Genomic DNA, 26,857 nt, shown 5'->3' on the forward strand with positions numbered 1-26,857 from the left:
TCCACCAAGTCCAGTCTTGGGTGGAGAAAGGTCTGCTCCCAATGCCACTCATGGGTTTATTGGAAGATTCAAGTCCTCATAGGGTGGTGGCTAAGGGGCTCAGTTCCTCACTGGTTGTTGGTTAGAGATCATCCTCCATTCTTTGTCATATGGGCCTTTTTGGAAGGCAGCTCACCTCATGACAGTTCGCTTATCCAGAGCAAGAAAGTGAGAAGAGCAATACAGGGTATATAAAGACAAGAGGAAAGTCACCATCTATCATCTAGATTAGACACATCTATCTGTGTGTAATCTAATCTTAGACACAGCCTCTCGATCATTAAATTACTAATTCCACCCCTTACTCAGGGATGGCGACATTTACAAGAGTGTAAATACCAAGAGATGGGATCATTGTGGTCCATCTTGGAGATTGGCTCCCAAAGGGAGCCACTGAAGTAGACGTCCACTCATTTGTGACTAGAGAGATGGAAAGATGTGAAGAGCAGGACTGGGAAGTCATTTTACCCTGGTGGAGGGGAAGCTGGAGTTCCCAGAAATCATGGCATAAAGCCTGAGGATGGCACCAACATTAATGGCCAGAAAGAAGAAGACTCAGAAGAACCAGGTCCTTAATGACATGATTGAACTTCTTGATCAAACATCACTTGAAACTAAGGACCACTGAACTATTCAGATAACACAAAGCTGAAAACATGCCACAAATGATCCCTCACCCACAGAACCTGTAAGATAATAAAGTTTTGTTGTTTTAGCCAATAAGTTTGAGAGTAATAGTGATGCAACAATAGATTGCCAGTACACTCCCACAGAGCAGAAAAAAATGCTTCTCTTGCCCAGAAGTTTCAACTAATGCATCCTTGATTTTCATTGGTTCTGAATGCTATACATACATCTTCAGAAAAATTGTCACAAGTCAAAGATAATCATTTCTGAGACCTGGTTATATAATCATAGAAGCAGACCTCCAGTTGTTTTACTTACTAGCTGCACACTTGGGGCCACCAACTTTACCATTCTTACTTAACCTCATCTTGTTCAGCTGTGCAATGATATAGGGCCTTGAACTCTGTCTCCCAAAGAGATAGGAGCAGCTCCTAACTGCTGGTCCTGGTACTTTTATTTGGAAACAGGGCCTTTGCAGATATAATTAAAATGAGGATCTCGAGATGAGAGAGTTCATTCTGGATTTACAGTGGACCTTTCATCTGTGACTCTTGTCTTTGTGAGAGAAAGTAGATGTGAGATGCACAGATGCCGAAGAGACTTAGAGTAGAGAAAGCACAAGAGAGAAAACTACAAGCCGAGAACACCAAGGATGGCCAGCTGCCACCCACGGCCAGGAGAAGGCATGGAAGGGATTCTCCCTCAGAATCCCCAGAAGAAAGCAAGGCTGCTGACACACTTAATTTTAAGCCTCCTGTCCTCCTGGACTATGAGAAAATAAGTATCTCTCGTTTGAAGCCACTCAGTTGGTGGTACCTTTCTATGGCAGCCCTAGAGATCCAATCCAAATGGTTAATAAGGGTCCATACTGTGTAAGCTTATGGACATGGAGGTCTACATAAATGACCTAATGATCAGTGTGCTGCCGGCGAATGATCCCTCTCTCTGATGAAATGAAGTTGCCAGGGAGGAACTTCATTGCCAAAGGTTGGCAGAATTTAAATCTGATGGATCAGGTTAGAACACCAAGTTTGAAAGCAATTTGAGTAAAAATGAAGACATGATGAAATGTGGGTCAGGTGAGAGAGACAGATAGACAGAGAACATGCACGATTGTCCAGCATACTGTAGGTTCACAATAAATGCTTTTGATCCCAAGGAACTGTATTTTTGGTCTTCCTTCGCTGACTCATTCTGCTTGGCTCTAGGCTGCCCCACCAATCACTGGCACTTCCAGTGAAATATATTCACAGAATAGATATGAAAATATGCTCAGTCACATTCCTCTTTACTTGCTGTTCTGGGAAGAGTAGCAGAGAAGGAAGTCAAATGGAAGGTTTACATTGAATCCACAGCTTCTCTCGGGCAGTTGACAAGAAATATGTCCATTTCACATTTATCCTTAAATTCTTTAGACATCTCTCAGTGTCTTAAAGACCGGCTCCAGGTTCTTGTGGCCTGGACCACTTTCTCACCGGTCTAATCCCCCATTACCCTTCCCTTGTGTTTTAGTTTCCACAGCATAGCATTACCTGTACTGACAGAAATGAGCTCTGCCTTTTCATAGATTGTGCTTTAGTTCCTATGATTGCCAACAACTAGAATGTTCTTCCTCACTAACTTTTTTTTAAATTTATTTTTTGTTTATTTTCAGCATAACAGTATTCATTATTTTTGCACCACACCCAGTGCTCCATGCAATCGTGCCCTCTCTAATACCCACCACCTGGTACCCGACCTCCCACCCCCCACCCCTTCAGAATCCTCAGATTGTTTTTCAGAGTCCATAGTCCTTCACAGTTCACCTCCTCTTCCAACTTTCCCCCAACTTCCTTCTCCTTTCTATCTCCTCACTAACTTTTTATACCAGCCTGTCTTTTCTCTCTCTCTCTCTCTCTCTTTTTATTTCTAACATTTATTTTCATGTCTTTTTCTCTCTCTCTCTCTTTTTTAACATTTATTTTCATCCTTCATTCCCTGCTTCCAAAGCTTTGGCAGTCACTGACCTTTTGACTGTCTCCATAGTTTTGCCTCCACATTCCAGAATGCTCAATATCAGGAATCATGCATTATGTAACCTTTTCAGACTGGCTTCTTTCACTTAGCTGTATGCATTTAAGTCTCCTCCATGTTTTTACATAGCTTGATAGCTCATTTCTTTTTATTGCTAAATAATATCCCATTGTAGAGATGTGCCACAGTTCAATTAACCATCTACCTACTGGAGGAAATCTCAATCGATTCTATGTTTTAACAGGTATGAATAAAATGTTGCTATAAATATTTGTGTGCAGGTTTTTTAGGTGGACATAAGTTCTCAATGGTTTGTCTTTTAAAATTTAGCTCAGATGCCGGGAAGGAGTTCCAGGAAGAATTGCCTGATTTCTGCAGGCTGGGAACATGGCCCTGCACAGTGTTCCCAGGGCAACATAGAACCTCTCTCACCACAGCACTTGCAGGAGTGCATTGCATTATTTGCCTGCCGGGGACCCCAGTTAGATGATGAGCTCTGAAGTGGAGAGGCCATTCAGTTCATTTTCAACAACATCTAGATTAAGAGGTCAAAATTGATGTATTAGACCAAAGTTTGACCTGAGCTTTAATTCCCAGAGTTCAGCCCAGGAACTTCTGTCTAGTGCCTTTGAATAGTCAATCCTTGAAGGTATGGTCTGAGAGGTCTCTGCTGAGTTATGTCTTCTGGGTCACATCTAAGTGTGGTATTGATCCTTAGTGAGGAAAGGCAGGACTACAACACTTAATGAGTTTACAAATGAGGGGAATGGTGAATGAGCTCTAGTCCTCTACTAGGAATAAACACTGTTAGTTGTCCTCAGGGCAAGTTAGCCCTTTAGGGTTCTGGGAAGGTTAGAGGAGCTACAGAAAAGAAAAAGAAAAATACAAATGAATCAAAATCCAGGAAAACACTGTATAGATGTTGGGATGTAATACAAATTTGTCCCTGAGTTTCCTGTTAACCTGTGCAAAGAGGGAAACATGATGAATTATAACCCATAATGGTCATCAGATTAAAGGAGGAAAGAATATCCTCATTAACTAGGTCTTCATAAAAGGATTTATGGCATGACACAGTGCCCTTAGTCTAACACCAAAAAACCACCTGGTGTTTGCCTTATTATCCCTAAGCATAGGTAGATGAGAGGATACTGCACAGAATCTGTCTTTGGAAACATAGTCTGTGTCTATAGGGACAAAGTGGTAATAATGTAAGTATCTCAGGCAAAACAGCCTGGCTCCATTGAATCCTCAGCTGCCCACTGCATCTGGACCGCATCATATTGGAAGGTGCTGGAATGCTTTGACTCTATTGAAGCACTGGGGCTGGCCAGCAGGAGGAGCTTGGGCAAGTCGCATTGTAGACCTTCCATCATCGGTCAAGGGGTCAACCAAACCCAGTGCTGTCTGCTTCCTGGGCTCTGGAATAATCAAACATACATGTTTGGGGCTCAGCTGATCAGGAGATGAAGATGGAGGCTTCCATAGATTGATTCACTTTATGGGCAAAATTATGTAGCAGGAGGGGTGGGGTGAGGGACAACAAGACAAGGGTCCCAAGAGTATATTTTGTAAGAAGCAAAAAGATAAGAGAGAGAGAGAGGAGAGAGAGAGAGTTATCACCATATGCTAGTTGTATGCTCAAATCTATCCTTACATCTATATCTCGCTTCATCATCCATATCTGTATCTCTAAATCTATTCTCTATCCATCCATCCATCCATCCATCCATCCATCCATCCATCCATCCACCATCTATCTATATTATCTAATTAAATACTAACAACAATACAAGGTGGATTCTTTCTTTCATAGATAGGGTGCAAGCTTGGAGTGGTAAGGACCACACAGTTGAGTGAAAGAATCAAAAGTAACTTCCATCCAACTGATTCCATAAAGTTCCTGAGCTTTCCCTGCTCTGGAATTTTGTCTGTACCATTTAACATATTTTCATATTTTCATGGGTCTATGCTAGGCAACCACTGGACAAGTAGTTCTCGGTATAACTTTTTCATTAGAATACAGGTACCCTTGCTTGGTGAAACTGTGTTACTCTACTTTGCTTTTATGAAAGACATACCTTATGATCTCTTTTCACTACCTGAAAGAAATACAAAGAAGATTTTCACTTTCACAAAAAACGTCAAAAAGCAAAATAGCGTTCAGCACTGGTTTTGCAGCCAGCCATTTATAGAGACAGCTTATACCCCACGCAGCAAGGGGGTGCTGCCCATCTTCTTCCCAGGGACCCACACTCCACATCTCAGCTTCAGTCCCCCAGAGCTATGAACTGTGTCTGGGAGTATCTGTGCTTTCTCTCGATTTATTTTGTGCATCTATCAGCAAGGTATGTCCTGAGGTCTCAGGAAAGCCTAACAGGGGCAATTTTGGGGGGTCTTGGAAAGCTCAAATTTTTCCCCATAAAAATTAATGGTAATTGATTCTTTGCTCTATACCATTTCAGCTTATGAAAGCTTTCTCCTACTTTTGGATAGTTGGGGGAAACTTGTACTCAGAAGATTTTTTGATATTTTTCCCAATAACTTCCTATGAAATATTAATACCACAAATGTACTGTCTACCTATTTAGGCATCATCTGGATACTTGTGCTTTAAACATAGAAAGAGTAAGATTTCCCCTTTCCCCAAGAACCAATCTTAGCCCATTTGAGGATGATGTCACCCCCTCCCCAATCCCTTGAAAATACATGCTTAGTCACAAGCGTACTATGAACTCATGATCCCTTAAGAAAAGTTAAAACATTTATAAATTTGAAATTATAGATCTATATCACTTTAAGATAAATAAAAAACAGTGGATTGAGAGAAGTCGTCCAAGCTCACAGAGGCAGGAAGGGCAGATCCAGGCATATACTAAAGCATCCTGACTCCCATTTGAGACCTGTGTGCTCCCAGGTGATCAGTGAATGGATGGCATTTCAGTGCACCCTGGATCTTTCCCACACCGCCTCTCTGTACTTCATAAAGTAATAATACGTTGGAGAGACCAGAGTCTGCCCAGTGGCAGTCGAAAGGCTGCAAGGCATCATTTGTCCCCCTCTTAGATATATATTTTGAGAAACAGAGTTCTTATTTTCCTACTGCTGCTGTGACAAGTTACCACTAGCGGCTTCAACAACACACACCTATCCTGACAGTTTGGGAGGTCAGGACTCCAAAATGGGGTCTTACAAGGTCTTACAAGATCTAGGCATCAAAGGGCTGGGTCCCTTCTGAAGGCTCTGGAGGAGAACCTGCACCTGTCTTTCTGGTCTTTAGGAAAAGCCAGCAATCAACACTCAGATCCCTGCTCTGATCACCGAGTCTCCTTCCTTGACACAGCTTGCTTTTTCCCTTCTGAAGATGCTGTGATGACACTCAGCCTACCTCAGGAGTCCAGGACCATGGCCCCATCTCAAGATCCTTACCTTAATCACACAAAATGACCTTTGGCCATGTATGGTATCACAGGTAGAGGAATTGGGATTTAGATGACGTTAGGGGTCCTTATTCTGCCCACCACACCAGTCAGTGCGTGCATAGGATGACCACTGCATCTGGTTTGCCTGAGATTGTGCCGGGTTTAAAACTGAAAGCCCTGAACCCTGGGTATTCCCAGTCTCAGACAGACTGGGAGAGTCGGTCACTCTAGATGTATGGTAGGATTAGGTTTGAAAAAATGCACTTGCTGGAGTGGCTGGTGACTTGTATTTTCCACTCTGACATGGAACCACATCAGCCCTCCAGTCCTGGGCTGTCAGCCTCCACCTCACACTTTCTGATCTAGAAATATCCAGCTTTTTGTAGCTCTCCATATCTCTGGGTTTGGCGTACCAGCCCTCAGCATGGTGTTTTCTACCTGCCCTCTCCCTTCAAATGGCCAGCTCCTGCTCTCTTCAAGCCTGCACAAAAGGCATCCCAGCCCATGCTCTTATCAAACATGTATCAAGCCTTTATAGCTTTTATCAAGATATAACTGCACATCTGCCTCCGAGATTATGAGTGATCCGTCTACCTCAAGGTCTAGGTCATATTCATCTTTGTAGCTGGTTTGTATTGTGTGCATCCTTGTCACCTAGATATGATTCAGAAAATGACTTCTGATCTGTACTGAAGAAAGGAGAAGTGCCCGGCTGGATGGATGATAAGAGAGATGGATGGGTAGATGGGTGGAGGCGTGGGCATAGGGATGGATGGCTAAGGATGTTCAGTATGTTGAAGGGCTATCTTGGATCCTAACAGCAACTAGGCAAAGAATAATTCATACTTAGCTCAAGTCACTATTGTATGTTATCCCAGATAGGGATAAAGGAAAAGCAAAGCAAAGTGGAACAAAACAAAGCAAGGAAGAGAAGAGGAAAGGAAAGGAAAGGAAAGCAAAAGAAAATAAAAAAGAAAAGAAATATGCACGGGTAGTTCCCAGCCTAGAACACATATTCACAAAGAGTTCTAGATTCTGGAGGAGGGGTTGTTCTGGAATTCCAATGAAGAGATGCACAGGCCAAACATCGGCCATACCATTGGTCCCTCTTAATGATTATTGATCCAGCCCAGATCCACACTAGGAGGAAAACGTCTGTCATCACTTAATTTTAGAGTTCTCAGTTGATGTTTGTGAACCCCAAATAAAAAGCTGTTTCTCTTTCTGTTCTTCTCACATGCTGCACAGGTGTCTCACATTTTGGGGAGGCTGGCAGTGAAGGTACTATGTATTTCTTGGCAAAGGCACTTCTGAGCTCAGCCTCTTTCCAAATTGGAATGACTGGGGATTAGAGATTAATAGGCCTAGTTATCAAGGTTCCCCTCTCTCTCTGAAACCATCTTAGAGAAAGGCATGTGGACTTGTGATTTTCCACTAGTCTAGCTAAGACTGAACTCTGACTCTTGAATGCTTATGAGGAAATGCTCTACTATTTTGCGATGAACTTTTTTTTTTGTCACAACCTCATCATTAGCAGAGAATTATTAGCAAAATATCTAAGGACTAGGGAGTCTAACACTGTCCACTTTTGTCACAACAATCCTCTACATCCTAAATAGCCTGGAACTCATTCAGTTGGGACCGCCTCAATATCTTGGTGAGATCTGAACTCAAGGTCATCCAATGGCATTCTGGTTGTTTGTAAGAGGGTACTCTAATGAATGTCAACCTTGTGGCACCAAGACCAGAACATCTGGGTTTCTCATAGTGTATGGGCTCTTCTTGTGTATCCCCAAATCCAGCCCTGACAAAGCATAAGAACTAATACCCGGTTAGACTTCAGAAAACACCCAGCCTCAGTTCCATCCCGTCACAGCTCCATGCTTCTGATGGAGTACCTCAGTTTCTCAGTACCACAAGATGAAGTTTAGTCCAGGTGATCACGAAGGGTCTTTCCAGCCCTGTCAGTCTAACATTCAAGTTTGCCTGGCTTTTTAAAGATTGCTGTGAATGACTTAGCGCCCTAGCCTTTGCCTTGTCCGATAAATAAGGTCAAGACATGCAATTCTTATACATCTGCAGTTAAGCATTAATGTAAATTGTCTGCCTGAATCCTGGCTTTGGTTATCCTGAGGATCAAACCATGCCCCCTGTATGCACAGTAATGATTGGTTATGGAGGCCATATGTCCTGGATTTCCTTGGACAGCCTTGATTTCAAATTTTCTGTCCCATCAACAGACCTTGTGTCAGATCATCTATCCCGTTTTTTGATTCCAAAAATATGGTCACCATATGGCTGATGCATCCACCACCGTGGCACAGAAAGTTTGACCTCATCCTCTTGCAGAGCTCGGCCTTCCTCCCCAGGCAGAGGAAGCTGCCACTCTGGGCCCCTCCTCTCTTTGCTGCCCTGCCTCCATTCTAGCACTTTCCTGCCTATATCCTGCCCTGGACATGGGCTCCCAAAGAGCAAGAACCACATTGTTTCACCGATATATCCCCAGCACCAGTTCTGAATAAACTAGAAGCAAGTGTTCAGGGGTCTGTGACATTCCACAGCAGAAATTGTTCTGAAAAGTTTGGGGCATACAATTTTCAACTAAAATCTCTTTTAAATAGAACAGGAGAAACTAGTACTGAGAAAACAAATCCTACTTCTTTTATTTTTTTTTCCTTTCCTTTTCTTTTCTTCCACCCAAATCATTCTTTCAGACCTTTTAACCGATTTGAACTTGAAGATGCCATTCGCCAGAGAGGAGTACATCCTGCAGGTAGTAGATCTTCCAGCTCCGTGGGACTCGGCTTACCTGGGGCCATCAAACAGAGGCATCAGAAGAGAAACACCCACATTTTAAATCTGTCAGGAATGCTGAGAGTAGGTCTTGCAGTCTTAGAATACTTCACAAATAAAAATCTGAATTATAGCTTTTCGTGAACTAGATAGGACCCCTGGTTGGCTCAGTCCGTGGAGCATCCGAGTCTCGGTTTCAGCTCAGGTCACTATCTCAGGGTTATGAGATTGAGCCTTGGGTCAGGCTCTGTGCTCAGTTCAGAATCTCCTTTGAGATTCTTTCTCTCTCTGCCCCTCCCCCTGCCCGTGCGCACGTGCTCTCTCTCTCTCTCTCTCTTTCACTAAAATAAATCCATAAAAAAATGTTTCATGAACTAGAGAAGGGGAAGAACTTGCTTGGGTGCATAGGGGAAGAAGTCCATCCTGTGACCCTTGGAAAAAAACCACAGCCACCTATCCTGCATTTCTGATGGTGGGCTGTTTCAGTACTAACTCTATTCTTAAGGTAATTTTTCCCTCCTGATCTCAATAGTCATGTGTATTTCCAAGTACCTTCTAAACAAGATTCTACCCTGACTGCCATGCTTTGTCCAACGTGGTCAGTAACTTGTAGTTAATTCCAGGTCAGTATTTATGTTCCACAGAACGCTGATCACACCTCACACACTTTGATCACCGTCTACCAGGCTACACTTCAACTTTTTAGAGCACTAGTATATCAATACCCTTGATCCCAGTTCATCCAGAAATCCATCTTTTATGCCAGTTATTTCAACTATGGCCTGTCCCTGAAAGTAGCTTATAGGTCTCCCTATAAGATCTCCCTATAAGATTCCCTGAGTCTTTGCATAAAGTTTTTCTTCTTTCTAGGATGTGCTTCTGCCATAGGGACCACCTTTGGAAACCCTGTATGTCTTTTATTTTTTTTTTTTTTAATATTTTCTTTCTTTTTTTTTTTTTAAAGATTTTATTTATTTTATTTGACAGACAGAGATCACAAGTAGGCAGAGAGGCAGGCAGAGAGAGAGAGAGGAGGAAGCAGGCTCCCCGCTAAGCAGAGAGCCCAATGCGGGACTCGATCCCAGGACCCTGAGATCATGACCTGAGCCGAAGGCAGTGGCTTAACCCACTGAGCCACCCAGGCGCCCCCTGTATGTCTTTTAAAACCTTAGTTATCTCTTTTACTGTGAGAGCTTCTCTCACTTAGTTAGTACTGATGATGGTGGTGATGATAATGATGATGGATGGTCATACTAAAGCCAGCAATAATAATGGTGGCAATGATAGGGCACACATGAGTTTAGCAGACATTATGTGATGGGCTGGATGCCAAGTACATTGCACACTTTACATAATGCCACATTTACAGCAGAAACAAGCAAACAAACAAACACTCAAACTCGGAAAGACTTGGGGACCAAAACTAGGCACAAGGACAAATAACTACCCTAGAGCAGAAGCGGGCTTGGGACCCAGCTTCTGTCTGGCCGAGGCTACTCCCTATCTCACAGAACCCCACAGAACTCTCCTTTACCGCACGTGCGTCCAGTACAGTCAGCCCAAGCTTGGTGAGGAGCCTGAGTATGTGGAGGGCAGAGGCTCCATCCTATAAACGCATTAGCCCTCAATGCGGCCCCGGACACAGGGTTCACATGCAGACAGAATTGCTTAAGAGAATGGGCACAAGATCTCTCCCTCCTGTGGCTTTATTTTTGCCAAGAGAAACCTTCCCAGGGAAATATATTTGTCCCCCACCGCCAGCCCTGATCTGTGCACATATTCACAGTTCTCACTCCAAAGGGGTCACTGGGATCTCTAGGGACATATTAACCTGTACCTTTCTTTTGGCTGGAGAACCTCCCCTACTCTGAGCTGGTAGGGCAAGTCTGTGCTTCCTAGGGCCTGGGACAATAACAGAGTCTGCAAACCTCACCTTTTCAGATGATCCAGTGCCCAACAGTGAAAATATTGAGTCTAATTTATTTTTTTAATTAACTAATTAATTTATTTATTTTAATAAATATATAATGTATTTTTATCCCCAGGGGTACAGGTCTGTGAATTGCACACTTCACAGCACTCACCATAGCACAAACCCTCTCCAATGTCCATAACCCCACCCCCCCTTCTCCCAAACCCCCTCCCCCCAGCAACCCTCAGTTTGTTTAGTGAGATTAAGAGTCACTTATGGTTTGTCTCCCTCCCGATCCCATCTTGTTTCATTGATTCTTCTCCTACCCCCTTAACCTCCCCCAATGTTGCATCTCAAATTCCTCATATCAGGGAGATCATATGATAGTTGTCTTTCTCCGATTGACTTATTTCGCTAAGCATGATACACTCTAGTTCCATCTATGTCGTCGCAAATGGAAAGACTTCACTTCTTTTGATGGCTGCATAGTATTCCATTGTGTATATATACCACATCTTCTTGATCCATTCATCTGTTGATGGACATCTAGGTTATTTCCATAGTTTGGCTATTGAGTCTAATTTAAAAAGAACAAACAGAGTCTGAGCTGAAAGAAACAACCGTTTTGCTGTTTGAATTAGGGGACAGTTGCACTGGCATAGGGATGCTCTTTGCCGCCTTGCTTGAGATTAGCACTCAAAGATTCACCGGAAAGCCAACCCCACGGCCCAAGAAACCTCAGACAGGGAATGAATCAGCAAAACTTATACATCGTGAAAGAAAGGGGAAAGTAGATCTCCTTTCAGTCTGATTTATATCAGCAAATAAACCCAATTATTTTGACTACCTAGACAGAGAAGCTCGACAGCGTTCTGCCTTTTTTGGAATGGGTGGTGTTTTGCCCCAATACTGGGGCTGATCTGCTGACCTGAGAAGGTTACGTTAACAAACACATTCTGTTCCTACACCCTACAAGCTTGCCCTTGCATACCATATCTCACACCACGTCTTATTCAGTCCAGACAGATCAAGAGTAAGCAACAGCCTGGAAGACGTTCTCGGATCGGACTCACTTATCAATCACATCTCAGTGGTCCCTGTGGGCACATAAAGAGTCCCAATCCTTGCCTCCTGACTGGCAGGGCTCTGCTCACAGCTTCCAGCTGTCCAAGGAGATATTCACCACCCGCCCCCCACTTCAAGTTGAAGCACACCAGCTAGCTGCCTACCGTGTGCTCTGCCTGTGCTCAGAGACACGGAAGACTTTGAGTTTTACCATCTTAACTCATACATGGACCCATAAATGTAATCTAACATGAAGATAGGGAAGGACTGGACAGCTGTGGGACGAAAGAGGCATGCGTAGATTCCCGGGTGGGCTTTACAGTTTCTCCTCAGAGTTTCCGGAAGGAGGAAGTCTTCAGCCAGAAGGATGTAAGCAAGTCCTGTGGTCATAACTAAGCAGAGGAGGCCGTGGGGAAAAGGCCCAAAGGGACATGAATGGTTCAAGGCTTTAAAACAACTGTCTCTCAAGAGATGTGAGAGACAGGGGAGCAGTGTAGGCCAGAAGCGGAGAGGAAGGGGTGGGATCCTAATGGTACTGTGCTTCCTTTACTGTCTACACAGTCTTCACTGCACTGGATTACAAAGAGCTTAAACTATGATGGGGATTTATTCTATTCCCATCTCCAGTGCCTCCTGTAGAACCTGGCCCAGACCAGATGCTCAGTGACTACGAAATGGAAGAACTCTTGCACAGACAGAAGGCACAGCTGGTCTTCTGCTGGCTCCCATGCCTAAAGCCTTTGGATCCTTCCACCCATCTGGTTCCAGTGAGAGACAAAAGGAGGGTCCTCACGGCGTGGGCCCCAGAGGGCTGTCCTTGGCTTCCATCCTGACCCAACTGCCCACTGTTTGTGTAAGAGCGACAGGTCCTACTCTCAAACCCAGCTGCTTTATTTGTTCAGAGGGAACACATTCCCAATGGAACATAGCAGGTGCTGGGTAAGCAAACCTTGTGGTGGTTTTCTCCTTCCAGGCACACCGCCCAGGCTGTGGCAGCCACCTATGGGAGAACTCACCAGAACGATTGGGAATTAGAATTAGATGCCCTACTGTGGTGGGGACTCCTTCATTGATTATGATGCTAATGGCAAGTTTTTTCCTCTTTGACGGAGGTATGCAGCGATAAGGGTCTGGTGTACACGGGTATGGGTTCAATGAGGCAGAGTGCCTTTGCTCATAATGACATTTCCTTCCCACAGCAGCTTCATGGGCTGCCACCAACCCCAGCCTCCTTTTAAAGACAATGACACTGAGGCCTTAAGAGGAAGGGCTTTGTCCCAGGCCACCCAGCTACAAGGAGACTCCAAACTCCGCAACCGTCCCACTAATATCTCTTGGCCTGAACTTTATCTTTTAGGATATATGAGAAATTATCCTGAAGTCTTAAGTAGAAATTATTATCCTCCTTGTATTTCTGCCTTAGCTGCCTACTATTTATGGTTCTTTCCGGTTTCTGACATGTACAGATACCATAGATTTTGATCGTAGGTGTTCAATGATACAGGGCTACAAAGATCAGGGATGCAGGTCTCTGGACGAACCTTGTCTGGCATGGCCTACGGCACAGAGAAGTTCATGGGAGAATATCACCTGAAATTTTCCCAAGTGTTTCTGCATAAAAGAAACTGTTACATATCTGCCCATCGATGGGCGCATCTACACTTCAGCACAGTGCATTCTCAACCAAGCAGAGGTTTTGTGTTTTAAATCTGTTCTGGCCGAAGGAAGGGTGGGTCTGATGTCAGAGTGGGAGCAACTCTCGCTCTTACTCCACACCCCTGAGATGCTCTTCTCCAAAAACTCACACCTATACAAGGAAGAAAAGAAAATATTCTGGTCTAAGTTTGGTGAGACCAGTTAAAAATATCTCACCAAACTTCTATCTAGGGCGGACCTGGATGTTTCCAGTTTGGTTAAGAAATGTCCAAATTTGTCTTTCCCTGACTGACGTACTTCCCTTAGAAGTGCACCCTCTAGGGCTACCCCTCAGGCTGCTGGAGGGAGCCGCGGGAGGGATAAAATAGACAGAGGGGTGGAAGAGTACACTGACCTCGAGGAGCACTGAGCAAGGGACTGAATTGTGGAATCATTATATGTGCATCTGAAATTAATGTAACACTGTATGGTAATTATACTTCAACTTAAGGGAAAAAGGAGAAACAATGACTACTCACAGTTGGAATGCCAGGTTATCTCTCACTCTTGGGTTCCCATCCTGAGGGAATAAATAAATAAACAGGACACTAAAACAGCTTATTGTAAACACCCAGACAGCCTTCAGGAACCTTCAGGAGAGGGAGGGTCCCCAGCACATTCTGGGTCAGCCCCCTGTTTGCTTTGTGGCTTCTGGCTCCCCCTTTGACCCCTCCACGTCTCCAGAGGCCCTTCCTTAATGAGACCAGACTAGCTTCGAGCTCAGGGTGGCTGATGTCTTTCATGGAATTGAATTTGTATTTGGGGTATTTCATGGAATTGAATTGTATTTGGGGTATGGATTGCAATTTTTTATTTGATTTTTTGGGGTTCAAACCACCAGTAAGTAGGCTGTATAAATCCAGAGAATGGGCAAGAATCAAGAGCTGGAATGTCTTATGCATAACACAGAAATCCTTCCCTCTCCTTCTCTCTTTCTCAATTAAAATGAAAACTTATCTTTATTAAACATAATGAAAATTAACCTAAAACAGAAGCACGTCCCTGAGAAAGGTGGAAAGTGAAAAACCTACTTACGATGCAACATTAATTGAAAAGAAAAGCCAGATATAAAATTGTTTATTCAGTGTGATCTCAAATATGTAACATAATATTTGCTGATAGAATGAAGTACATCAAGATGTTAATAGTTTTCATCCTCTGGGCGATGCAATCATGGATGATTTACATTTTCCTCTTTATTCAGTATTTTCCAAATTTTCTACAATTGATGATGAATTCTCTGGTGATTCTAAATAATATATTAATGTAACTTATGTTAATATGTCTTATATTAGTGACATATGAACACATAGCATATATCATTAATACATATTATTAATATATAATAGTGATATATGTTCTATATAAATATCCATATATATTCATTCTTCTCACACACACACATGCACACAGATCATACAATGTCAACCCGCTGTGCTTATTATCAAAAGTTCACTTGAAAGCCCTGTTTTATAAACTTTTATGAATTGGTGATTTTCCATGGAAAACCCAAAGTAAACGACACAAAGAGAGAGGTAGGAAATCAGCATTCCCATGGTGAGTGTCCAGTTGTTTCTGAGGGCCCGACCACCCCCTCGCGCTCAGCCTCCACTGCCCTCAGCCGCAGATCCAGATGGCTGTCCATGATCCCCACAGCCCGGCACTGGGCTTCCCTCTTGCCCTAGGCTCCCCCGCTCTGCCTGGACCGCACTGGCTACAGCCATATGTTGGTCTTGGAAGCATGGGACTTCAGTGACAGGCACCCCGATCGGTGGCAAGAGCTTCCGAATCACAAGGATGCCAGAGGCTGTGGTCCTGAAGGACACACGTCGTTGGGGACATGGACGGTCCAAGGCGGTGGAGCACGCGGGGTGCGGCGCAGCGCGAGGAGAGTGGCTCGCGCCTCTCAGCGGAAGTTGCAATGGACGAGGAGCACCGGGCCTTGCAGCGGAGCCGTCCTCTGTGCGCCTCCTCTCCCGAGGGCAGCTGCATGGGTTTTCGAAGTGACTGCTGCAGGCTGAAAGCGCCCAGTTAGTGTTCTGTCCCAGGTTCCATTACGTGGAACATAGAGGTTGGCCACACCTGCTCCCTCTGGTCCCTGAGTCACACCTCCGGGTCTGTAGGCCTGCAGAGGAGCCCCACCACGGCCAGCTGCCTTCTCCCTCCTGCAGCCTCTGGAAGCCTGGGAGGGCTAGTCTGAAGAAGAGCCCGGAACCTTCCAGTCCAGTGCTTACACTCTGGCTGTGTCGCACAAGGGTCCAGGTTACAAGAGCAGGTTGGCTCCCAGGAACCAGGGTAAGGTCTCTGGTGGTTATTGGCTCTGACAGAAACATCCAGAAGGCACTGGAGGGGAAGACCCAGCCCCCACGGCTAGCACAATTGCCTGGAGCACTTCTGTAGGAGCCGAGGCAGTGCGTGCAGGCACCAGACCTCGCCTGGCCGAGCAGCCCTGGAAGCCTCCGCCACGCAATCCTGGTTTGAACTTCACTCTCCCTGCCTGGTTCTTATTAAGGCTGTGGGTTTCCAGGACTTAATGGCAGAGCTCTGGCTCTGGGAAGCAGGGGGGCCCGCCAACCAGACTGCAAACTAATGAGAGCTTCCACAGTCACCCTTTCTGGCCTGGACACCAGGTTATTCACAAACTTCTCAAAAGTGAACACACAAAAGCAAAACCAAAACCCTTGGACAGCTCAAGGCTGGACATATGCTCCCTTATTCAGGGACAGAAGTCAGGCAGATTGGAAGTTGCATGTGTTGGTAAACTTTGGCCTCCTTAGTTTTATGCTGCTGAAGTCAGATTCAGGGGAGCCTTTTAGTCAAAGGGCCTGACTTTGTCATCTTGAGCAAATTCCAGGACATGCCCTAAAAGTGATGAGATGCACACCTTGTCGGGGAGGGCGGGGGAGTCAGGGAGGTTACAGTCTCCTCTCACGGAGCAAGATCTAGGCCAGGGAATGTCCTGAAACTCTGGCCAAAGGGAAGCTGGCCTGACACATGTAAGGTCCTCGGCCAGAAGAGCCCTGGGCCAGCTCAGCTGGAAGAAGAGGCACCTGTCATCCCTCCCTCAAGTTCTCCGGCTTCTGCTCTAGGACTTAGCATTTTCTTATAAGCTCATCTCATCTGAGGGCCCCTCCAGCATCTTCAGGGACCACACCAAGGAGGGAAGGAAAGGTAAGATCTGAAGATGAGAAGCTGATGCATAAGATAAGGTTTTCCACGTTTTCCAGCCACCTGAGTTCATGTGATGTAGCAAGCATGGGGTCTGCAATATTCAGTGACCACTTTTGTTTGGATCACTTTGTGAGGGGCCCTTGAGGGGCAGGAAGATCTCAGCCCAGGCTATTGAGTGATTATACACCAGTGCACTCTTATTGTCTAATTCATTCATTTATTCACCTATTCATTTATGGGAAAACCTTTATATAGTGTCTGTTACATTTTAGGAACTGTGTGTGTTTGATGCTGTCTGTACAGAGGTAACCAAATCATGGTCCTAAACAAGATATATTTTGCCAACTCACGATGGACACAGCCCAGCTCTCAAAGATTAAATGTTAGTGAGACAAACACTATTAAAGAAGCAGACAATCCTGTAGAGTGGCAGGTATCATGGTAGAGAAAGTGTAGGGTGCTGTGTTGGAAGTTCCAGGATGACTTCCAGAAGTGATGTCTGAACTGATTTTGAAGGATGGGTCGGAGTTCTTTAGGTGAAAAGTGACAAGAGGATATTCCTGGTCAAAGAAATGGCACGTGCAAATGCTCTATGGGATAGACAACATGGCCAACGTGCAGAAATCGACTGAACGCCTGCTCACGGAGACATGGTTGTGAAAGAAAGCAGGAGCTTGGTTGTGAGTGAGTGACCTTCCAACTTATGCTAAGGAGTTGGCCCTTTATCCTGATGGAAGGGGAATCCCGGTAAGTTGAACAAAGATGTCACTGGGATCAGGTGTGCAGTTTATCGTTCTCCCTCAAAAAAAGCATTTGGGAGGCTACTGCCAGAGCTCCAGTGTTGATGATGGAGGACCTTCAGGCCATGTGGAAGAGTGACCACTGGTGGCACGTGGACTCAGGGACTTATCAACCAGCAGCGGTGCGGGAGACCAGGCTTTCCACGGTGCCTCCCATTCTCGAATGCCTGCGCCGGTGATGGCGGCTCCACCGAGGGGTGGATGGCCAGGCACCCCAGGCATGTGCTAAGTGAAATGCGGTCTTCCTTCACAGGGGGACGCTGCTCTCCCCTCACCCACCCTGCCCCGAGCTGTGGCTGTCAGTTACACTGCCAGCAGGTCCCAAGAAGTCATTTGCACACTCCTGTGATCTGGACCACATCCATTGCTGCTTTCCCTTCACTTTGAGAATAAATGAAAAAAAAAGAAAAATTGACTCCTCCGGATGCCAGATTTGTGTTCCTGTGTTAGGAGATTGTTTTTTCTTTTTTGCATCTGTGTGTACGTTAAACAGCGAGAAGAAAGTCGTGAAACTCAAGGAGTTTCCCCAAAAGTAAATCAATTTGCGGTTGAATGTGCTGTGGAATTTGTTTGCAAACCTACAAGAGCGAAGCGAGCTTAAAAAAGATGCAGTTGGATGAGCCTGCAAAGTTTTGGAAAGTTCTTTGAACACATGTAAACATGATATGTGTAAGCAAATGTTTAACTTGCCTTTTTTACTTCTACAAATTATATTATGAAATCAGACGTCTGTGACTTCTTAAGAATGTCAAATCAGTGTATTCCTTCAAAACAGATAATTGCCTAGCACTGCTCAGCTTCCAGGCTTCGGGGCTGGGGAAGGCTGGGTTTCCAGCCTGACAATGAATAGAAGCTTGTTCCAGGAGTTGATTTACATAATGCAAGCAGAGGGACAGGCGTGGCCATCAACAAGATGGGCCTGCTGGACACAGACAAACTGCCCTCCGGAGAAGGAGGAAGAGCCACAGTCTCTATGATTCCTCTTCCCAAGGCCCCCAGAGCCATGCTGGGATTCTGTGCCCTGCCTGGCCCTCAGCTGGAGAGACCAGCTCCCCAATCTCTCCCGGGGAAGGATGGTGCAAAATGTATTCAATCTGATAGTTGTATCAGCACTGCTTCAATACTCTGCTCTCTGAGAATCAGGATTGGAACAGCTAGAATTAAACTGCCCTTCTGGTGCCAAAAGAGATGGAATTTGCCAGATTAGTATTTATGAGCACCGCTCACGTGTGGCTGAGGTCATCTGATATGGTGACTCTTGCATTGTTCCTAGTAGAGTGCATCACAGTGGTTCTGAGGCAGAGATGGGGAAGATACACTGTATATGTCAATATTGCTAGCTCATACATACAATTAGGATGTTATTACTAGACACTTCTATTAACATTGCAGCCAGACCTGGAAAGCAATCCTCTGAAACCCTTGTAGGACGTTTCAAAGAACACACAGCCCCACTGAAAGCAGTGGGAGTATTGCCTGGCCTCCCCGCAAGGGTCTCTTCTTGACCCCTCCAAGCCCCAGCCTCACTCCCCCTTACTGCTCACAGCAACACATGTGCACTTCCAGGGGAGAAAGGACCACATAGTGCTTAATATGCAAGTAGGCATTGATTTGATTCCTTGGGTGCAAAGCAATGTCAATGGGACCATTATAATGCATATGCTACCGCCCACGAGCCCAATTAAATCAAAGGGTTATTGTTATCTTGCATTATCTGTAGCAGATGTATGTATGATAGATTATTGGGGATGCAATTTGCAGTGTTGTGCATTATTTATTCCCAATTTATTAAGCTGTTTGTTGTTGTTGCTTTACAGAGGCTGTTGTACTTTGAAAGTAAGCGCACATTAAAGAAATATGTATCTCGTCTTGATTTGGAAATTTAAAAAACCACAGAGCTGTCATTTTCCACACGTTGAAGGTCTGAGGGGGTGATCTACAGGCCCTTTGCCACCTACTAAATGTTTTTTGGGTGACAATTTTCCTTCCAGACAGTTGACTCAGCCCTTCATCAAATAGGGACAAAACTGACGCTTAGTAAATGTTGAAGGCACAAGGTTGGTTAGGCACAGGCTCTGCCCTCAAGGAGCTCACACTCGTTATCTGTTATCTGAGCCCTCTCTCCATCCCACTCTTTCTCTTTCTCTCTCTCTCTCTCTCTCTCAGGCAATAGCCAGTGAGGAATTTATGCATATCCTTGGTTTATTCATTAGGTCTTCTGATACACTGAAAAGCAAAGTGACTAAGCCAAGGTCGCTCAAACTAGTGAATAGAAGAGGTGGGGGAAGAGGCCAGAGTTCGGTAACCCCAACTTTGCCAACTTTAGACGTGGCTTCCCTAAGATAGAAAACATAAGTAAATTGATGATCTGGCTATCCGGTCTCCACAGCTCTCTGAGAGTGATGAACACTACGTCCAGAAAACAGGGTAATGACTGCATGTCTTTTGTATACAGCCTCCCACTCTTTAGTCAATGGGAGATGGTAAATGGATGATATTTGAGTTGCTGGAATTTTGGAGGTCTTAGCTACCTTTCTCTCTTGAGGAGATCTGCCCCAATTTGGCAGATTTGGGGATTCCAAGGGGGATATTCATCTATCTTTAATGAATATTTTTCCATCTTAAAAACAAAATTTATTAAGCAACATACAGGGGTGAAATGAATGGTCAGAGTAGACATGCAAGCTTGAGCTGGTATCTTTTATGAAGGAGTTTCATCACCTCTCCAAGACTCAAATTTTGTCTTGTGAAGTAGGAATAATGGCAGCACCAACATTAGTAGGTTTAAATGAGAGTAAGTATGCGAACCCAGTGGTGCGGTTCACACATTGACAGGTTAATTGATGATGAAGACAACGTTGCTCATGATAAAGAAGACATCCCCCTGTGCTTTGTCACTGGATTCACACACAGCTAGAAAGGTTCCATTCTCCTATTTAAATTTTGGAGACCTTAATAGGATCCAAAAGAAACTTAACTAAGCTAGGAGAGAGTATATCCACAATCCAAGCCAGGTCTTTGGTCTCCAAGACAGTTCTGGATTGGGAGAGCTGAGACAGACAAAATACTTCCTCCCAGTTTCCCATCCAAGGAAGTCATGTTGGCAGCTGCGAACTTGCCATGGTGGAAGTATTAATGACATAGAAAGAGGCTGTTTCCCGCCAGAGAGCCAGAAGTTAAACTTTATAGGCATACCTCTGCCCTTCCACTCCTAGTCTTCACGTGAGATCGAATGAAAATAGCATAGAGTGTCCTCATTACAGGGTGACTTTTTTGTTTGTTTGTTTGTTTGTTTTGTTTTTGTTTTAAGTAGGCTCCATGCTCAGCATTGAATCCAACTCGGGGCTCAAACTCAGGACTATGAGATCAAGACCTGAGCTGAGATCAAGAGTCAGACACTTAACCAAATGAGCCACCAAGGCACCCCTACAGGGTGGCTTTTTTTTTTTTTTTTTTAAAGGGAGTTAGTCTCAACCCTTTTGAGAAGTCTCAACAGGCATTATCCAGTAAGTAGGTTCAAGGAGATTTTGAGATAAGTTGTCTCCCAAGGGCACTTCTTCTTCAAGTCATGACTGCAAGCCCCTGGACAGCAATGGTTATTGGCACAGACCATTCTTAAAATTCTAGGAATCAGAGACCCTTTGGGCTGAGGTAAACAGAGTCACTCCCAGGAGAAGTCCTTAGTGAGAGTGTTCAGAAATATGTCCCTGGCTGGAATCAGGTCACAGCATCCAGACAATGAAATAAATAAGTTTATTTTCAGATAACATCTTGCAGACATGTCAGCTCAGAGCAGAATAGCCCTCTGCCACAGTGTCAAAGAAGGTGAGGGATTGGGAAACATGTAACCAGTGTCAATAAGGTATCCATGAAATTTTTTTTTTTTTTTTATCATCAGAATCACTAACCACTGCTCTCAAATTATAAGAACGGAGTCATCTTTTGTCAACTTTATTGGATCTACAGTGTCTAAGTCAAGCAAAGAGCATCAAATGTGAACCTGGAACAAAATCATAAAGAAAAAATATATACTCATGTATTATACGCTCATGATATATTCAGAAGAAACAACAATAAAAACAAAGAAACCAGAAAGTCCCATCCATTTAGGTTGGAGGGTCAGGGGATGGGCCAGAAGCTTTCGGGTGGCTTGCATTATTCCTTTCCCAAGAATCCCAAACAGGTACCAGAAGATTTTTGTGGTTTTGTCTGTCTTCTCTGGTATAAAACACCCTCCACACACACGTATTTTCTCCAAATGACAGGATCACGATTTCTGAAGAACAAGAAATGCTAGGTACACAGTCTAACAAAAACAAGTCTTAGAATAATTCCATGTCAAGAGGCAGGGTAGGGGACAGTATTGGTCCTGTAATTAATAGAGTGGCAGAAAGTGCTTCCTTTTCTTAAGACAGTGGGGCAGAAATGCTGACACTAAACTGTTCTGGAAACAGTCAAACCAAGCAGTTGGAGCACAGGGCCACTCTATGCACCACACAGAGTTCTAACACTCACATATATCTCATAACTGAATGGAATCCAGGCAAACCATCTTCTTCCCCTGCTTTCCTTATTACCACCATCATCCTCACCACCACCATCATCATTTGACCTTCAGCATCTCATCAAGAGGTGTTATTTCGTAGAAGTCCCAGTAAAAGACTTTGCTTTCTTTGATCCACTGGCCACGGCTCACCAATCTCCTAACATGCCCTTCTGGAAAACTAGTAAAAAGAAATCACTCCTATCCATTCTCCCAAAGGCCAAACTTAAAAGAGGACACATTTCTCGGAAGTCACTAGAATCCTTAAATCGAGGAAGGAGAACCTACTTTGCCACCAAGAAAAATGTGCGCCATGTTCCTCCCTGCCATGTCCTTCTCCCGCACGATTACATCCAGTCACGCAAATACATATTTACACATGACTTAAAACCCAGCCTATCTGCCCAGTGCACTTTAATGGAGAATTAGCACTGTAGATAGAGCCGAGGCTTTCCCAGTGCAGTTAAAAAAAGAATTCTGTGGTTTAGTTCTGCCGAGGCGATATTGCTCAACAGTTAATGTAATCATATTACAAGCGCCTGTATTAAAATCATATGCAAGATGAAAATCAGTCTGAACAGCAGCAACCAGGAAAAGACAAAGAAAGATCTGTGAGTTGTCATAATCCGTAAAGAAACTTTAATAGGAAAAATATACTGACATATACACACGCACACACATACTTGGAGAGAAGAACCAATAAAGCTTCTAAGGACATTTACAAATGCACAAGCGCCTTGCTGGGAAATCTCCTCTTCATCTGCATTCCTCCTGAGGAATGTAGTCCCTGGGTGTGAATGATAGTGTGTCGAACAGAGAGGGCCACCTAAGACCTCGCCTGGACCCGGGCAAAACCAAGTCTAGCTTGATACATTGGGATATTGTGCATTCATTCCTCAGCTGGGGTTTGGCCAGGGAGGATCTGACACGTAGCCACTTGAAAGCCAACGGCTTTCCTGGTGTGGTCCTGGTTTTTGTTGGCAGGTTAACTCTGCTATTTTATACACTCCTGCGGTAGGGATTAAGTCTATAAGAAATCTTCAAGATTTCTTATAATATTAGACATGCAGACACAAAGCCTCCTACAATCTCCCCTTCTCCCTCCTCAATGCAAAGGAAAATCAGACCTTTTTTTTCTTTTTTTTTTTTTTTTTTTAATGTGTAGTACCTGGAATCTACTTCAAACACTTTTCTGGGACCAGAAGCATCGAACGTCAGGTTTTCTCAGCAGGACTTTACACAGACCTGAAACCCTGCCTGGGTTTTCCATTTCCCCTCAAGGAAAGAGTTTGTAAAGGGGCCAGGAGAGGACCCACAGCACATCACAGTTTGTGAGCAAGTTAAACACAGGAAATGCCCAGAGATGAAGATTCAGAAAGTTCAAAGGCCTAAGACTTGTCACAGCTGAGTAAGATTTGTCACAGAGCTCAGCTGGGACCTGTGGCAAGGGCACCAAGGGTAGCAGGAAAATCATCTGTGGATTATTTATTTTGCTGTTTATTTTATGGAAGGGTGTCCTTTACACTGCTCCCCTGACAAGGTCAGCCAGATGAAATCGGCTGAAGACCATCCTGGCTGGAGAGGGGCAGACCTGTTTCAGAACAAAGCTCGGGAACAGCTTTGTGCCTGAAGTGTGGTCAACCTTGGAAAGAGAAAAACGGCCCGATATGAAATAAAACCTGAAAATGTTTTACAGAGAAAACTTAGGAGAGAGTGACTCGACCATACCACAAAACAAAAACAGAAACAAAAACAAAAACAAAAAAACCTTCTTAGTTGACACCAAAGAAGTGTTTTCCTTAAAAGACCACAATCGATTGCTTCCACCGCTTTGGAAATTTTCTTTCTTTTCTTCTTTTTTCCTTTTATTTTTTTCAGTCTAAAATTTTCTTTGTGGTTAGAAGGACATATCCACCTGTATTTTCTTTTTCCATGTGATATATTATGATGATGGATATTATCATTATAATTTTGTCTCTAGAATTCTTATAGCAGGACAGTTAGTTGTGTTGACATCATCATTCTGGTCAATGTAGATTTGGAAATGGTTTTAATTAATGGCTTTAGCTACTGCAGAGTCAGCAAAAACAGAGCCTTTTTTGATGTGTGTGTGTGTGTGTGTGTGTGTGCGTGCATGTGTGTGTGTGTGTGTGTAGCGGGGAGGTGAACATTACATCTGTGGCAATTGCTTTCTGGATTTTATTATTTTCTCTCCCATTATATACTTCTCAGTATTTGCTCTGGCTTCTCTTTAAAAAATGTAGTTATTTCCTCTCAAATGACGTAATCTTATGAAAAACCAAAGCTTTGCAAACTTGCATTTAGCAAGGGAATTCCCAGTATTTATATGCCTGTTAACATGAATATAAAAAGAAGGCAGATTAGCCAGGCAACTGCAGCTCACATTCTGTGTATGGTTTTTTTTTTTTTTTTCCTTCTTGCCTTTCTTCTTGCCCTGTCTTTCTTCTTTCTTCTTTCTAAAAATATTTTGAAGTGCTTTCCACGAGCCAAGTGTTTAACGTAGTGGAAGTAGAAGCTGACCAGTTACTGACCTCATAGCAGGGGGTGATAAGTCATTAATATAAGATGCTTAAGAAAAGACACGTGCACACAGGAAGAGGCACAGACTGGATTCCCTAGGAGCTTAAATGAGAGTCGATTCATTCTGGCTGCAGTCTGCAGCTGGAGCAAGGAAGGGTCACAGCACTCTTCCTAGCAGAGTCGATATTCACATTCTTTTTTTTTTAAGATTTTATTTATTTATTTGACACAGAGAGGGAGAGATCACAAGTAGGTGGATAGGCAGACACAGAGAGAGAGATCACAAGTAGGCAGAGAGGTAGGCAGAGAAAGAGGAGAAAGCAGGCTCTCCACTGAGCAGAGAGCCCAATGCAAGGTTCGGTCCCAGGACCCTGGGATCATGACCTGAGCCGAAGGCAGAGGCTTTAACCCACAGAGCCACCCAGGTGCCCTGATATTCATATTGTCTTAAAAGATCAGCTGATAATACCCAGGCAGCCTGAGAGGTGAGGTGAGCTGGGTATCCAAGGACTCCAACATAAGCAAAATCTTTGTATATATATGAAGGATGCTGGGGTCCTGGATCTCTGAGGTATTAGCTAGGCTTGCAACAGATAGGGAAGGGGAAATGGAAGATGTGAAGGGACCGGAGATGAAGAGGTCTGTGAGGCTTACTAAAGAGTTTGGATTGCATTCTTCAAACAGAGAGTATATCAGACTTCCAAGGAAAGAGATGAGGAGCACAGTAAAACACACACATTCTGGAACTTGATCATCTGAGTTTGCATTACAGTTATGTCATTGGTGAGAGGTATGATTAGTTGAGTTTATGACATCTCCATGTGAGTAAAGGTTTGCTCACCTATGCAGCGGTGAGGACTGTATGGCGAACTCCTAGCTTCAGGTGTGGATGGAGTCAAGAAGCTGATGTGTCCTCAGTAAATCTGTGATAATAAGGACGGTATGTGGAATAGTGGGAAGGCCATGAGCAGAGGAAATGAGCCAGACCTTCTTTTGGAACCTGGTTTGGCCATTGATTAATCATGAAGCCCCAGGCTGGTGCCCTCACTGTACGGTTGCCACTCTTGGATACTTCCTCTGTCTGACTGAGGTGATGGCAGTCCCCATAGGAGGATGAAAGAACCATATGAGATAAAATTCAGGCACACTGGTATGAATTCTGGCACATAGTAGGGCATTAATACCTCAGTCTTCTCTCCGTTGACATAGAAGATTGGTACCAAGGAAATATCACTTGTCCTTCTGGACTCTTGAGAAGGTTCAGTGCCCCACCTGTTGATTATAATACAGATATACTAAACTCAAAGATTGGAGTTCTTTGAAAAATAGCCTCATGAGAAAGTTCTGGGAACTGAGGTAGAGCACAGTGACTATAGTTAACAATATTGCATTGCATGATTCAAAGTGGCTAAAAGAATAGATCTTACAGGTTTGCACAGCATGCATGCACACAACACAACAGCAACAACTAACAACAGGAACTGAGCGAGGTGATAGATGTCTTCACCTAATTGTCCAAATCATTCTGCAAAGTAGGTAATCAAATCACCATGTTGTACACTGTAAACAGACCCAAGGTTGCCTGTCAATTATCTTTCAATAACTGAAAAATAAAGAAAAAGAACTTCAGTGATGATTTGCCTGTGGTAGCTCAATATTGACAGAGATGTCTTCTTCATTTTTCCTAAAATATTGGCCTATCTACCGTAACATTTCATCCCCTGCAAGATGACTTACTCTAAGAAATTAATATTCATTCTGTCATGTCCATCAATCCAAATGACCTTTCTAAAATGTAGCATGACTGTAGTATGCTCTTACTCTCAGACTTTGAATGACTCCCTATGCCCTCCAGAGTAAGCTTAGCCTTTCGGCATACACTTGAGGTCCTTCATATTCTGTCTACTTCCATGCCTCTAGATCTCCTCCTCACCGTTCCTAATTTACATCATGTTTTCCTACTTACAGATACTTACCTAGGCCTTTCTGCTACATTTTTATTTTATTCCCAAGCTGATCGTTGCTCCTAAATAAATTCCTCCATTTACTCACCTGGAAAACTCCTACTTACTCTTTAAAACCCAGCCCAGAAATTATGTCCTTCAGAAGGTGACCTTAAGCCTTATGAAAAATGTTCATTGCCTTTCCTCTATAATAGCAGTTCACTCCATTCACAATTTAAGAAAGCTAAATCCTCTTCTGTAATAATCTTTAAAAGAGAAAACCAAGGTGTGGC

This window comes from Mustela nivalis (genome assembly GCF_964662115.1).
Source record: "Mustela nivalis genome assembly, chromosome: 6".
Taxonomy (NCBI): Eukaryota; Metazoa; Chordata; class Mammalia; order Carnivora; family Mustelidae; genus Mustela; species Mustela nivalis.